This window comes from Dromaius novaehollandiae, chromosome 8 (assembly GCF_036370855.1).
Source record: "Dromaius novaehollandiae isolate bDroNov1 chromosome 8, bDroNov1.hap1, whole genome shotgun sequence".
NCBI lineage: Eukaryota > Metazoa > Chordata > Aves > Casuariiformes > Dromaiidae > Dromaius > Dromaius novaehollandiae.
In genome coordinates, this window is record NC_088105.1 from 19,457,612 (window position 1) to 19,474,392 (window position 16,781).

Here is a 16,781-nt window from a genome sequence, read left to right on the forward strand (position 1 = left end):
AATGAAATGATTCTTGCCTATTTTGAGGCATTAAGCAGTTCTGCATGCATGCATTCATTTCCCATGTTTTGTATAATCTTTCTGATGACTGTATGCACAACTGTACCATGGAGAAACAGCAGCTAGCTAGTGTGATTACTCATTAAATTTAATGAGTAGCTTAGAATTATCTACCATAAATGTAAGATGAAAGCAAAATCACAAATTTGAAAGCCACACTAAGAGGTGAAACATATGCAAGCACAGTTAGTTAATACCCTCTTAATATGCACAACAATAAATACTTCATATAGATATACAGCAAATCTGGATGCACAACACCCAGGTGGAACTCAGCTGTGATGGTGTATGAAATGATACGCTTAACTCTAATGAGACACATAATTCAGAGGAAGCAAAACCACCAACGTATTTCAGGGCTCTCCTAGCACCCGAGCACTGTCCCTACGCAGGCGGAGACGGCTTCCACCAGGCAGCGCTCAGCCCTCTTCCGTTTAAGCACAGTGGAGAAACACTGAGCTCGAAGCATGTTTTCAAAGCTCCATAAATAAATGTAGGCTAACTCCCACACGCGGAGGAGAGCGCTCTAACGAGGCAAAAGGCAGAGAGGGGCCTGTGAGGATTGTGCACACAAAGAGAGAAGGCTAAAAAGCAAGAGAAACACAGGCAAGAACAGCCAAGGAGCTAAGTACGCGGCAGCCTCCTGCTTGGGTCACAGGTAGAGACATTTGGGAAGGTTTTTTTGAGCAAAACCTCTGCCTTCACAGGGAGGCAGCCTGATCTGAAAGCGCTTGTTTGGGGCCTAGCGACGCCTGCCTCAGCCTCAGCCTCAGCCTCGGCCTTGTGCGGGGCTGCCCCGCGAGGCAGCAGCGGTGGCAGCGGCGGCACGGCACAGTCGGCCCAGCCCAGCCCAGCCCGGCCCGGCCCGGCCACCCTTCCCTGCCGCGCCCTCAGGCGGCCCCTCCCCTCGCACGGGGCGCTCCGGCCTCCGCCCTCACGGCCGAGCCGCCCCCTGCGCAGGCGCAGAGGGAGGGGCATGAGGGCGGTGCGGGCGTGGGCGTGCCTCGAGCCGGCCGGACTGTTGCCGTCGGGGCTGTTGGCAGCGTGAGGCCTTCGCGGAGCAGGGGCGAGTTTGCCTCAGGTGTGGCTGCTTTTAGAGCTTGTCAGGTAACTTTTGAGTGCGTGTGTGTGTAGAAGAGACGTGCCTGCTTCTCTCTTGCCAAAGAGTCCTGTTCTGTTTCCTCATATTGTTTTTTCTCAATTCTCTTTTCCCCTGAAGACCGTCCGTTAAGAATGCACCAGTCTCAGGGCCAGATTTTTGTGTCTGTTCAAGTGGGACAGGTGGATTCAGTTTTAGTTACGACCTCTGCAGAGGTCTAAGTAAGATACAAGATCAAAATATAAACCTTGCCTTTTCCCCCCTCAGATGTGTGAACCCCCTGCAGGACTCCCTGTCCTTTTGGGTGTACTACGGTCAGTGATGTTTTTCGCTTGCTCCTGTTACACCCTGGAGATGCTGCCCGTCAGTTAGCACCAATGTGTGGATTATTCTCTGAAGTGCTGGACATGTGAAACCACAAGCAAGAAACTTTTTTAAAGGATAAAATGGTGAAAGGAGTCTCTTTTTTTCTTTAGGTGTTTCTGTGGTAGAAGAGGCTGCACAGTTCTGCACATCCTGAATAGCTGTGTGACTTCTGACAGCAGGTAGGCAAATACTAACAGTATTTAAACATCTGTGTATAAACTAACTCAGGATTTGTGCCGTTTGCTTTGAAACACTGTTTAAAGAGTTAACTTTCACTGAAAACTCTTCTGTGTAGCCATAGATCATATTAAGCAGCTTTGTGGTGGAGGTGACAGCTCATCTTTCATGTATCTCTTCCTCTGAACATCTTTGATGAAAACTGAGCCACATTTAGGGCTTTGTGGTAGAACCTGGGAGCTTCCTTCAGTAAACTAATTCCCAAATTAATTGCTGTTACAGCTCATCACCCATCATAATGTTTCCAAAATCCTTCCCCTATTATCTTGATCTGTCAGGTTAAACTTATGTTTCTGGCTTTACACCCATTAAACATTGTAAAAGAGAAGCACAAGCTTCACTGCCCAAAAGGGAGAAGTACACAGAGCAGTTACTGTCCACAGATCTGCTTCTGCACTTGCTAAAATCAAATGATGTTTTACCACAGCTTTTAAGAAAAAAAGCTGAAAATTGTGTTGTCTGCAATGTATCCCCTTTAAGGGCTACGTCAAAGATTCTTCTAACTGAATTACAGTTTTAGAACATTTCTATGTAACATATGCAACCAAGTAAGAGCCTTGCACTAGTCCCACACGTGGGTGAGCAGCAAACTGATGGCTATGCTGTGCCCTGTACTACTGGCCAGGACTGTTCCCCTCCAGTTCCCCTCAGCTCAGCATATACCTGCTTAGAGTATTTGGCTGCCAGACGGGCAAGTGGGCTCATAAGTTAAAGCATTCCTGAGGACGGGAGGAGTCCATAGCATGGTAATTCTTAAATTCAAACAATTGCAAGCCATGTATTCTCCCTTGTTACCACTGTTCCTATCTGGATTGCAAAAAAAAAAGTCTCAGTGCTTAATGAATAGGATTCAATTATGCAGGAAATGTATGGACACATTTGAAGCAGATAGGGAAGAAAGGCGAGAAAGGTTAAGATGGTTTTGAGCTGTATCTCTCCTGAAGATAAATGCAAATTTTGTGTCTGTTAGATACTTTTGGAATAGCTGAAGAAAATATATAAAAAGGGGGGGGGGGGAAAAAACCCTTAGTTTTCCCTAATGTTCTCATGAAAACACTATTCAGTTGAAAACATTGCTTGTGCTATAAATGTAAAGCTTGACGTATCTTATAGATCTCAATAAGTTCCAAGTCTTAAGATAAATCCAAAGAAACTGTTTCAGCAGGCTTAGGTTTCTTGCACAATGGTGCAATACATCTCATTTTTTAGCTTATTAGAAGTTTTTTATTGATGTTTGGAAAAACATCTCTTCGGTCAGGGTAATAACACCCAACATAGTATGAAAAGTACTTTTATGAAAGTGTTTGTCTACTGATCAAATCTATTTTTTAAATCAAAACCAAGCAGAAAAGTTGTTCATACTCTGTCTCATGGGCCAAGCTTCACAATGGAGTGAACTTGCTAGTGAAACATCCACAGACCAGAGGATGCAAGTGTGTATATGTAGAGAACATAGGTAACCTTTAGCTGTCATGCTGCTTCTTGGAAATAAGTTATTAGAAGACATTAAGTACATAAGGCACATTAATGTAAGTATATACAAGGTTAAAATACATTCACTTTTCTCTGTAATGATACCAACTACTGATAAAGACATTTGGTCTAATAACACATCATTTCCACGTTTTGTGATGGTGTAAAACCAACACCAGAGAGAGCTGCTGAAGGTTGATACCAGAATAAGTGAAAGGGGAATCAGAGCCATTCTGCAGATTCTGACAGCCATCATGGTGATGTGATTAGTACCTGGACAGATGCTAAGAAGAATCCTTTTGCTGATTGACTTCTCTTCAAACCTAACACTGTGGGCAATCAAAGCAAATATGAACATCTGGCTGAGCTTTTGATTGCTGTGCTCACTCATTTAGTGCACCCAAATAAGCAACAATTAGTCAGTACAGCTTGTGGCAGAAGACCCATCAAGTTAATTCAGATTAAGTCAGAATAAATTGAATCCAATTGGCATTCATACAGATTGGTATGAATAGTTTAAATAAGCTTCTTCTGCACTACATGGTATTTTATTTACATGCAAAACAAATGCAAAGTTTCATGTTTTAAGTAAATATTTTCCAAAAACTTTTTGACTTCTTAAAGCAAAGTTTTCTGGGAAAACTGGCTGTGTTCTCAGGAAAGGGCATTTCTAGACTCATAAAGATAAAAATCTGTTGGCTTTTTCAAGTTCATATTTCTTAACTTGCCGACAAATTTGGACAAACCATTCATAAGCATATTGTCAGTAACAATTGCAATAATGCCTGTCTAGCATAATGTCCCTAGCATTTGGGTAAACTTAATAGCTAAGAAGAAGGTCAAGACAGCTACCAGATTGCAATAAAAAAGGAAAAGTCTAAAACTCAAGACTGATTTCCCCATTTTCTCAGTTGATTCTGAGGGTAGAATCCCATGGATACATAATTAAGTATCCTGTGAACATGTGTTTTCTTTAGAACAAACTACCATTCTCCTGTGGATTCTATTAGTGCAACGGTAAGCTAGGTTGCATGAGAACCTGAGATTAAAACTAATCAAAGACAAAAGACAAAGCTGATGTGTATTGGATTTTCCAAGTTAAGAAATCTCCCCTAAATCTCAGCTCAATCTGCCGTGATTCCAAAATCCTATTCCAAAATCCCTGCAACTGTTCCGCAACACATTCAGATGTGTTCACCTAAAGCCTAATGCAAGTACAAGTATGGGGAATGGTCACAGGCACAGCCCCAGCTCTGGCGCTACATGTGGAGTGGGTACCTCCCGCTGCCCGTGACCATATGTTCCCAGTGCGGTCAGAGCCAGGGAGTTTCAGAGCTACTCTGGAAGTATGTCAAATGGAGGGTAGAGCAGGGCCAAGGACAAGATGGGGTGAGTCGGTCTGTGTGCATGGGACTTGACATGCTGCCGTATCAGCTGCTGCAGGTCTTATGAATGTGGTCAGGCAGCTGTTAGAATCCTTCTTCTGAGGGTCCACTTTGTTTTGGAGCCAAGAAGTGGGGTTTTGCCATTCATGGACTCCCGTGAATATTAGGAATCCTAGACCCTTGAGAACAATCAGATCAGTTAATTAAAAAATTGTTACTGTGCTGCCTTCATAAATTGGAGTATTGGGCTTATGCTCCATAACTTCAAAAAGCCTTTTAGCAGCTGTTTTCTTGAAGTCCTTTCCATTAAAATACTAACCCTTCTCACACATCCATCGTCTAATTCAGAGATGAAGAGTTCTCCTATTAGCATTACCTTTAGAAATACTTTTGATGAAAAGTCCCTTAGATAGTCTAATGATATGGTCCAGTTGCTGTTAGGTGCACAGGCCCTTTATAAATTCTACTGAAAAATCAATACCAATCTTTCAGTGCTTTCAAAGGGTGTGGGATCAGGGCCATTATAATAGTGATTGTCTCTAGGAAATGACTGTACAGTGATCATTCTGCAGTGGCCTGGATGGCCAAATTCCACTCAATAACTTTCAAAATTGAAACTTGCTGGGTAATGTATAATCATCTCTATCAGAAAGGCGAGCCGCTGGGCTAACTGGCTAGTCAAGTACCTACTTACTTACTCCATTGCTTCCTCATTACTGGCCTAAGATTTTGAAAAGAAAGCCTCCTAAAAAAAAGTGAGTTCACAAATAAAAGGTCAGCATTTCAGACATGTTTAGTACACAGAGGAATACTATGAGCTGCGGGAGAATCAGCTGGCAGTTCCTCATTTTGCTTGTTTTATTTAGGGATTTGAAAGTGGACTGAGGAGAATGAATTTTGAAAGGCTGTGGTCCTAGGGAAAAAAGTCATTCCAAATCATAAACAGCAAAACAGCATTGGGTAGTTACAATCTCTGATTTTTTTTCTCTCGGTAAAGCAGCCTGCTTGCTTGGAATCAGTAGCAGGAGCAGGGGGGTATTTAGCAAAATTTGAAGTAGTGTGGCAATTACTTTCTGAATCGGACTCTGAATGTAATATATTATATGGACCATTTTTAAATGCATTCACAGTAATATGTGATGAATAAATACAATAAAAATATACTTGAAGTGTCTTTTTTAAAAAAGCTCACACTTACTTTTCCTGTGACACAAACCAGTACTGATTGTGCAGATGAGATTTCTCACACTCAAATCTACATCAGAGAGAAAAACAATCTGAATGTATCACCAGCTATCATCTTTATTAAGATATGTATGCACACCGTTCTTGAAATTAAACATCCTTGTCTAGCTGTTACGGATTTTCTTTTCCATCAGCTTATCAAGAAGTTGCAGTATATAAGGAGTTAGCCATACACTGAAACACAGCAGTGTTTATTACTTCTGATTAAAGTCAAGAATTTCATATAAATATTTCCTCATTAGTGGCCAAAACTTTGCTGCTAGACTTATGTAAGTAAGGTAAATAAAGATCAAAACATTACTGTACAGAAACGTTGAATATATTTTTCAAAAATTGTTGTTGCTACAAGAATTGTTTTATATGAATTGTCGTCTGTCAGACAGTCAAGCTCATAAAGGTTTCCAGAGTGTTTGGTTTTCTGATTAGCATTATGAATGGTTTTACAGCCAAAACAAAATGCAAGTTGTACTAGTTTTTCTAAGGAGATCTCAATTATGCCAGATTACTTTTTTGATTTTTATGTAGGGCTTAGAAAGGAGAGTGAGAGACACCTCAAAATACAAGGAAAAAAATCTAAAGAAATGTAACTGTAGAGATGGTCAGAAATGAAGATGGGGAAGTCCAAAATCTCGTAGCTTCTGAAGAGGCTTCTGGGACTCAATTTTGGGGCTGTTCGTGCAGAGATTTCCCTCACCCCTATCAGATCCAGTTTGGTACACAGGAGCCTTTCTCCTCTTCTGTATCTGTCCAGGCATTTAGTCTTGCCTTTCTATCTGGCAGCAAAGGGGACATAACTGAGGGTGTGGGCAAAGGGTGTTAATGAGGAAGAGAGTTTCTTGACGTACCTTCTTAACAGCCTACAGGTATTGTAGTGACAGTTTATGTCATTACATTACAGGCCTATGCTGAAGGGTGGACAGACAGCTGCCCGCATCTCTCTGTTTCACCAGAGATTTTCCTCCTCATCCTAGGGCTGGAGCTGACACACTGCCAGCTCGAGGAGTGCAGACACAGCATGTGCTAGAGCAATGAAAGCCTTGGGGGGGTGGGAATCATGAGCTCTTTTCGCACTGCCTCTATTAAATTTTTTTGTCCAGGTTGTGCAGCACAGTGACAACTGTAAAGTCCTCGGTGACCCAGAGCTTGTCATGCTCATTTGTTATTCACAGTCTGACCATAGTGTTCATTCGTTAGCACATTCTGTATCTGTGGTCTTCGTTCTGTCAAAGTGTCAGATGCAGCTGCTTTCTGCTAGGATTAAGACTGCGTATGTGTTTTTTTCTCTCTGTGATGGAAGCTAATATAATGATTTCATTTTCCAAGTAAGTCTTTTTTAAAGCTTTGTTTGCACCATATTCGTCACCTGTAGATGCAGAATATCACTGTCTAGTCTTTGACAGTAATAACAGAGCAACTAAAAGTCTTTCTCAGGGTTGAAATTTGTGTGTGCGTGCGCGCATGTGCGCTGTGCATGTTTTTCCTGTAATGCTTGTTGTATACTGGAATTGTTATAGCTGGTAGAAAGTTCCCCATCTTGAAAAACACTTGTGTCTCTTACTGATGCTCCCTTTCCTTTTGGGCTTGAATGTCCGCTAATGTCAAAGACTATCATCTTTCCTTCAGTCTCAGTGGCTGCTATCCAACCATGGAAAGTATAGCCTAAATGCGGTGTTGTGTTACACAACATCCAGAACAGACCTCATGTCCCTGAAATGACTTGAAAACAGCTGAAATTGCTTCAGCATTTCCTCACAGGAAGTGTTCCTAATTTTGTTACGTTTCTCATTGTTCTCACCTGGATTCTCTTTAATTAGTCCTCATCTCTTCTTTAAAAAAAATGTGGTGCCAGAACTGGACAGCTGAGACTTCACCTGTATTGAACAGAGAGGAACAATTACATTCAAGGATTTGTATATGACAATCTCTTTCTTGCAACGGCGTCACATTCACACCCCATATTCAGCCTGTGACTCATTATAAGCTCCACTCCTGTTCTGTCTTGCTGTTAGACGGGTGGTGAGGTTATCTACTTTCCACACTTAATTTCTTTGTCTGCTAGTAGGACTTTTATGCTTATTACTGAGTTCTGTTTTACTGCCTTAAGACCAAATCCACCACTGTGTCTAGATGATTTTGAACTCTAGGAGCTTTCTGTCATCTTCTTCCAACTCAATGCGAGTTACATACCATAAGTCTGGCACTAAGCAGTGTTTTCTTTAACAATGTAGAAGATCACACTTAAGAATTTGCCTAGAAAATCTAAGACCCTTGCTAGCCTTCACCCCAGCGTCCTGCCCTTCTGAGAATGAGCCATTGAAAACCATTCCAAGTACAATCCTTCAGCCGCTTGGGCACCCACTTACAGCAGTTCTCTGCAGTCTAGGTTTCCATGGTTTGCTTGTGGGAATGTTGTAGTGAACAGTGTCAAAAGCCTCAGCCTAGTCAAGACATAGTAACAGCCACTGCTTTGTCTTTATCCGTTAAGGCAGCTGCACTATCGAAGTGAAAGATCAGATTTGTCAAGAGCAAGTCACATAAAGCCAATGTTTCATGTTCTTATTATCTTCTGTGTGCTCATAATGTATCAAAAAAGTTAACCTGTTCTTTTCCAGTTCTAGTCTGCTTTTGCCTTGTTAAATAAAATGAATAACCAGTCCCTCATAATTAATCTTTATGAAGAGTGATGGAAAAAATGTGTTGAATATGTGAGCCCACTATCTGCTATTCCTCCCTTCTCCATTCAGCATCGGATTTATATTTTTTCATGTTTTCCGTCTTTCTTTCCTTTCTAATGGATTTATTAAAGTATATCTCCTTGTCTTTAAGCTCCAAATTAATAAGTTGTAATTAACTTTGTGACTTCACATTCCTGCATCTATTGCCACATGTATGCGGTTTCTCCCTGCTCCTACTCAAGCATGTTTCTATTTTTTTATGCAATGTGTTTATTTTCGGATCAGACAAGAGTTCCTAGTTCAATACTATTGATTTGTTAGTGCATTTATCTCTTCCTAATGTGTTACATCTTTGCTAATAACGTAGCACATAGAAGCTGCTTGGAACCAGTAGGGTCTAATAATTACTAGTCACAGATAACACAAATTCTAGCAGTGTGTATACAATTCAGTAGGTTTTGTTACCGTAACAATCTTGAAAGCTAATGTTTGTGACTGGATGCAAAGAAGTTGATGTTACGTCTTTAATGCCACTTGTTTTAAACAGTTGACAGGATCTGAATAATGTTCCATGTGCTGCTTCCAAACTGGCAGAAGGTTCCAGTCAGGGCTGCAAGTGTTTAACACTTCTCACATTTGCACTAAATTACTTTGTACACAATACAAAAAAAAAAAGCAAGTACAGTCAGTGAATATGTGCCACGGAAAGTGATCCAGTATATTTCATAGGGATTTGTTCCCTTGAGCTATTTGCCTGTCCTCAGAGATACACAAAGGAGCAGTTTAGATGCATCTTATGTTTGCTCTCAAGGTCTGACTTTTTTTTTTTCCCCTTGGTTCTTGGTTGTGTCAGTCCATGGCCAATGTCTTGTGTCCCCATGGAATTCTTGGAATATGTTTGTCCCAAATTTCATAAGAAAGAATGTTCTTGGGATACAGAATAGACCTCCTTGATATATTTATGCTTCACGTTTATCAAGACTTTTGAGTAAAAAATCTGAGAACATCCTGTGGTTTATTTATTTATTTCTTTTAATGCTGCTTTGGATTTGAAGTATTCTTGTTTCAACAGTCTCTGAGGTATTGAAGTTTATTTGCTAGTAGCGTTTCTTTCAAATGACTGTCTTAGTAAATGCAAAAAAAAAAAAGTGTGGAAATACTGGACCACCATTTGAACATTACTGCTCCATTAACATAGTGTGATTTTTTTTTCTTTGTGCATAACATAATGTTTGTATAAATGCTTGTTGCTACTGGAAGGTGTACTGTGCCATTTAGCAGCTGATATTTAAGTTATACAATGCATAAAGATTAGACTAGAGAAAATCTCATTATGATTTCAGACTGTTTCGTTGAAAACAGTTACCTGAACTGTCCACTCTCTATGTGACATCTATTCTCAAATGAAATTCCTGTAGCTTTGGGTTTTGTTTTTTTTTTTTTATTTCAGAGTTTTTAAGGAACAAATGTTATGCCCAAATATATTCTCTGCAATAAGCATATGTTAGTGAAATAAATGAGACTACCTACCCAGTAGTAAAATTAGGTTTTATAGGCATAGGTGCTACTAGAGTTATCAGACTCAGGGAACCCTTTACCATGTAGTTCTTAGTGATACACAAGCTACTGGCTGAATCAGCTCAACTGTATACCTCAACTGCATGTTAGTGAAATCATTTTATCCTCATAAGTTGATTTTAGGCCATTAAGGCAGTCTTTTTGCTTTGCATTGTATAGTCATTACATTTCCATCTGGTGATTTGTCTTCATTCAAAGCAGCGCTCAAATACTTCTAGTGCTTATAATGTTAACAAGAATGTGCACTGCCTTAATATAGTGTCAAATAAAATCAGAAAGAGTCATATGGATGATTGCAAGAGAAACTGCATCAGTGTGCGCAAGGTTATCATGTAGATGAGAAGTATAAATGAGGGATGAAATGCAATTTAAATGAATATTCAGATGGAAAACAAATGTGTCATTTCAGACAAACAATTTCTGAAGTATCTGTGTAGGAATCGTGACAGAAAAAATCCATGTTGTCATGAAAAACATCTCCTTTCAGCTGTAATTCTTGTAATAGGATGAAAAATCAGAAGAAATCAGGGTTGTTAAACTATCAGGAAATATCTGATATTTTCAGTAAGTGGTTCTGTTATGATGAAATCTTTATCTTTTGCTTACAAGACAAGCATTATATAACATACTGAGTTAACTTCCTTGAGTTTCCTGAAAGTTTGAGTATTAAAGCTGTTCTTTTGGCAAAGAGACTAACAGGCCTGAAAGCCTTCTAGCTCATTTTAACACCCTCTGTTTTTCTCATGGATGTTGGTGCTGACATTCAGAGATTATTGTGGGAACTGATCGTATTTACAAAACTTGCTACTTTTCCTCTTTGCAAAACACATCTGAATCACTTTTGAATATCTAGTAGATGTTCAAGATGTTCAGTTCTTGAATAGGTGCAAGGGAGACCCTCAGCACAAAGCCACTGGAAGCACTTTTACAATCTCTAGCTACTCTGGCCAAGAAGGAAAGCTTTTCATGAAGATACTGTCTCATATAGGTATCAGCTGCTGGCTTTATCCTCTGAAGCAGCTTGTGCTGCATTGTGGAGTCAGGATCCTGTACTAGACATATCCCAGCATAATATAGCATTACAAAGTCCATATATTGAAGGTTAAAATTGTCCCCAGTACCGATTGTGCTTGATCTTTCCACTGATTGTTTTGACTCTTTTTTTTTTTTTAATATGGCCAGCTTTGGAACTGGGAAAGCAGCCGGACACCAGCTTGGAGAGCTTCTCCACTCTCTTCCCCATCCCCTTCATTTGAATAACTGTTCACAAGTTGAATACTCATACTTGCTTTTTTGGGCCCAAGCTGGGACTACGTATATCTAATCTAGTCAGCTAAACTGCTAACTGATAAACTAATATGCTTCTTTTCTGTATATCTGTATGTACATGCCTTTTTAGATTGTCTGACTAATGAATGTTACTGATGGCTCAGTGCAGTTTTGGCACTGGAGCTACATCCCTTAAGTACCTAGTCCTGTTCTGTTCCCTGAGAAGGCAGAAAAAGCATCATCCCGACCTGGTCAGTGAGCTTTCTATCCCACTGCCCTTGTAATCCTTCCAGATCAGGGAAAAGTTAACACAGGACAATGTTCTCTGATTCTGACAGTATTTACACTTAAGGCAAAAACAGGACTGGCTCCTACAACTAATGGTGTAAGGTCGCTAACATTATGAAACTTCATTTCAGTTAAAAATATATATATATATATATATATATATTTTTTAAAATCTCAAACAGAATTTTAATCAGGGGTTTGAACACTCTTATTGTTCTTTCCAGATTAGGTTACACATACATTCTCATCATTATAGTCATCGTTTTATAGATGCATGGAAAAGGACATATGACTGACCTTCAAATCAGCCCTCAGCCTGGCAGATTAGATCAGTCTATTATCCAGGCCTATATTGCTCATTCTGTTTCAACAGTCAGATAGAATTTGTCTGTTATGGTAACAGCAGAAAATAAGATACTTGCAGCTAGCTTCCAGTATACCTGTTCTCAGAATTCTCTTTGCTTTTTTAGAGAACTGCAAGTTTCTGAGCTGCATACTTGAATAAGATTATCATCATTTTTCAAAGGCAGACTATAGTATTCATAATAGTGGCATTTATTATTAGATGGAGAGCTGATTTGCTTTAATGCATGTAATTCAATCATGTAAATAGTTAATAGGATTTTACACCTTTCAGGTATAGAAATCAGGTGTTTACAATGTTTCTCATACAGTTCAGTCTTGCCATTAGTTACAGATCAATGGCTGTTGTTTTCTCTGTGTGGGAGAAGTGGGGCTGCAGGTTGTAGAAGGCCTCAGCTTCAATAAAAATGTAAACCAGAGACAGAAACTTCTGGATATAGACTCTGTAACTGAACTGCAAAACAAACACTAAAGTGGTTTGCCACTGTTTGGTGAAGCCCATTTTGGCTCTAGTGATGTGTTTAAAAAAAGTCTTGACTGGAAGTTTCTCTTAACTTGTTTTTATGCATATAGAACAATTGAGAAATTGTAAAAAAATTCTAAACCACTTGTTCGGATTCTAATAAACGACATGATTTTAAATGCAGAATAGCTGTCGTGCTATGGAAGTCATCGAAGTTAGCTTGCTATGAAGACAAGTAGGGAGTGGATTTCTGAAGTCATTTGGATGCCTTCACACTTCTTGCATTCGTTGACATGAAATAAATCATCCAGATATGCTCCTTTGACAAAGTACATGAGCAAGTTTTGAAAAAGAACACATGCTGTGAGACTAGGACTCCTTAGGCCATTAGTTACTGTAAGAATGCTGTGTCCAAGACATGGAGTTAGGATTAGCACTGCACTTTGAATAATTTCAATTATCTTACTCTAAATATAAAATGAGGAATAGGTATTCAGGCCAGTTTGCAAGTTCTTTTTGAAAACTATTTAATTATCTATTGCATGAAAACACAAAATACAAGTTTTCATTGTGAATGGTCCTTGCATATAGGGAATGAAAAGCTTATTTTCAACATAGAAAAGGAGCCTGAAAGTCTGTTCCTTTTCTTTTCTCCCTTGTTTACTCCCTTAAAAAGTTTGTGGGCTATATAAAAGAGAAGAATTATTAGGAATAACTCATGTTTTCCTTCCTTGATTATACTACAAGATTCACTGGAGGAAAAAAAAAACAAACTATAGGATTTTTTCAGCTTTTTGATAACAGGGAACCAGAACTGAAATGTAGGCAGTGAGAGCCTTTTTTTAATAAAACACAAGCTTAACATGAATATGTTAATAGGAACGCAACTTGAAAACAGTTACTTTGACATTAGGAAAACTTTTTCGCTGGGAACATAAAGTAATGCAGCTGAGGGACAGGTTGCCCAGAGAGGCCATGGAACCTCTGTCCTTGGTGTTCAGGACAAAGCTGGGGCTGACCTGACTCAGTGCTGCCGCTAGTCCTGCCTGGAGCGGGGGGCTGGAGCAGACAACTTCAAACAATAGTTCTGTGAGTCACTGACTTCCTGCTGTGATTACCGAAATTAGTGAAGAATCATTTCCAAGAAAAGAGATAGTAGGGCCTTAGTTAAATATAGTAAACCTCCCAAAATATAGCAAAACATACTGAAATGCTAGAGCAAAAAAAGATAAAATTTAAGAAACATACGTGCAACCCTCAAAGCTACTCTACGATTTCAATATTTCCTTTGAATTGTACATACTAAATGGAACCAAAGAAGGGACTGACGCACTTTTTTCCTTGTGAGTCACCTTGACAGAAGTCAGATACATTTACTTTATCACAGCAAAAATTCTGTGCGAAGCTGGAGTATTTAGTAAAGCTGCCCACATCAACTGTCACCTGCATTTGAAAATAAGAATGCAATTTCATAATCTCTATAGTAATTCTCTATAATAGGATTTCTTTAAGGATAATTATTATCACTTTAAGCTACTTTTCTCCATTTTGAGATTTTCTTCCCCCAAATTTCACCCTCAAGTCTTTAAGATATAACAAGAAATTTTCTTCTATTTCCCCTATTCCAGCACTCTTTATATTAAGACATGGTTTGTAACTGCTTAGATAGGCTGCCTGTTTTGCAGGTAAAATTTTAAAAGTTGTTAAATTCTTCTCTAATAGTTACATTGGGCCAAGGTTAGATTCCATTCCCATCAGGCTGAGAGACTGGAGACTCTGTCACCCTGAGAGTGCACCTTAATGTAGAAAAGCTCAAGTGAGAACCTGACAGAAAACCGTCCCTGATTAGGACATATGCAACCAGCTCACAAACATGTTCTACTTCATTAATGAATAAATAGAGCAGGAGTCCACAGTAGCTTCAGCTACAGCAATTCCAAGGGGGTTGGTTTAGGGGTGAGAGGAAGGATCGGCTCAGGCTGCCACCGTTCATATTTTTAGAATCTGGAGATCTATGGTTGAACTTATGTGTTGGCCAATATGGAAGGCATCACGTATGCAGTAATAATCCTGTTCTTGCACAGGCATTTTCCCATGTTGTTGTACTGGAACCTCAAAGAAAATGGTGCTTGAATTGTGGTGGTTTTACTATGAAACAAGAAAACAGAAGCTGTATTAACCAGACTCACATCTCAGCAGCTATATTAAATCTCTTTGTAAGCATATGCATGAAACACATGACCATCTGTTCCACATGTCAATAAGTAATACTAACATCTCATCTGCTTTCTGTGCCTGCCTCTTCCATCCCCTTTTCCTTTAAATTCTTCTCCCTACATGTACCACTACCCACATATTTTTAATTTGTATCTTACAGACTGCTGCTTGGCTGCTCGTCTTATCAACATATAGTAGCTCTGTTGGCTAGGAGCACAGACCTCATATCTGGGGACTGATTACATACCACCTTGTGGCTGGTGCAGTTATTTACACCTCTTAAATGCAATTACAAAATATTGCTACTTCAGAATATCCTCATCACTGAAGAAGTTTTATCCAGATCTACTTAAATTTCTTCACTCTGTAGTGGGTCAAAATCTCAAAAGTTAAAATTAGGCCTGCTGCTATATCTAGCCTTATCATTCTAATCCTCCCATTCTGATCTTGAAGTTTCCATCTAATCTGGAAATTTCTCTTATATTCAGAGGTAGCGATTTGTGCGATAGCAGTGCTGTGAAATATTTACATTTTTCCCTTCGAAAAGAAGAGGAAAAGTACATTTCTGCTCTTCTATTTGGAATGCCACTAGGCTCCCTCTTTATGATGAAGAGAGGAAAGTGCACAGAATGAGTATTCTCCTCCGAGAACAAAATCTAAGGAACAACATGTTTGTGAGCTTGGAGGGATCTGTCTTGCCAAAGTTTGAGTCTCTAGTGATTATCTCACAGCTGTTCAATAATGACGCTGTCGTTGCTGTATAAATGCATGAAGTCCTCTGTGTACATAAGCCAAGGAATAATGCAGAGCTGCTCATCTGAGCTTTTCTAATTGTTCTTATACCAGCAGCTTAGGAATTCTTGCAGATGGGTTTATCATAATACTTTATTAGCATTTTTTTATGACAATTGCCTCTTCAAACTAAGCAACCCCTGGAGAAGAATAAAGCAATGGTGAATACAGTTGCAATGTTAATTAATAGACAGACACTCCAAGTGTGAATGTTTTAGCAAGAATTAAAAAAAAAAAAAAATTGATATGTCAAACAGCCAGGAAATATTTTGAAATCAAGAATTTTTATTTTCCTAGTAATTTGCTTCTTTGCATTAGAATAAATTGAGATGATATGGTAGGCAGTACACAAAAGTTGAGGGTTTTGTGTGTGCGACTTCGTTGTTGCTTTGGTGGTGATGTTTACTCCAGCTGCCCTTTGGGGGGACTGCAGAATTTGGCCAACGCTCTATGGTGTTGCTGGTGATTTCTAGTCTCTGAAGTATTACAAAAGAACATATTAATAGCAGTGTTCTGGGAGAGATTTTCTAATTAGGCAGCTAGAGTTAATTATTAAAGATGTACTAGTTTTTATGCTGCTATCTCCTGTGTGTAAGCAAAACAAAGGAGATATTGTCAGAAATGGATATGCTTTGTTATATTTTCCTACTCTGAAGAATGCTAAACCATCTGTGCATAAGGACTGGTTAGAGAAACTCATGTTGAGCTATTCCGTGGGGGGAAAAAAAACCAGTTAATAAAATCAAAGATAAATGAAGACAACTGACAATAATACTTGACTCTGGAGACATCTGAAATTGTCTTCAAGTAACTAACAGTGGTTATCTCTAATGTTTAAACTAATCCTGTCTCAGAGGTGAGGTCTGGAGGTGGATACAAAGATCTTATTAATCCACTAGAATTGATTTTACTACAGCTAATGTTACCTCTTTTTCTCGATTGTGTGTTGTCCTTAGCATCAGTCTCTACCTAAGATAAATATCACCTAAAAAGAAAGCAATAATGGAGAGGATTGGTTTGGTTTGTCTTCAAGTAGTTAATTACTTCTTCAGTCTGTACTCTGTGTTTCCCTTCTCAGTTTCCTGGACCAATAGAATGGATTCATATTGCCAAAGGAATCTTTTTTTTTGTCTGTGTTTCTCTGTATCTCTTAACTTCTGTTTTCTTTGGGACAGTTTTGGTGCTGAAAGATCCTCATAAATAAGCAATATCAACTGTGTAACTCTATGTTGCCGTTGACCTTAAAGAAACTCAAAAGATCCTATAATGCA

At 39.2% G+C, this 16,781-nt stretch overlaps 1 long non-coding RNA gene across 7 annotated transcripts in view; it reads left to right on the forward strand.

Moving 5' to 3' along the window:
- The first annotated feature begins 1,069 nt into the window (after window positions 1–1,069).
- The window catches only part of LOC112989847 (uncharacterized), a 201,300-nt gene continuing 185,588 nt past the window's right edge, over window positions 1,070–16,781 (forward strand). For all 7 annotated transcript variants that reach the window (XR_010390180.1, XR_010390177.1, XR_010390175.1 and 4 more), the window contains exons 1-2: window positions 1,070–1,167; window positions 1,636–1,704. This is a non-coding gene — a long non-coding RNA (uncharacterized LOC112989847). The remainder of the gene's footprint in view (window positions 1,168–1,635; window positions 1,705–16,781) is intronic.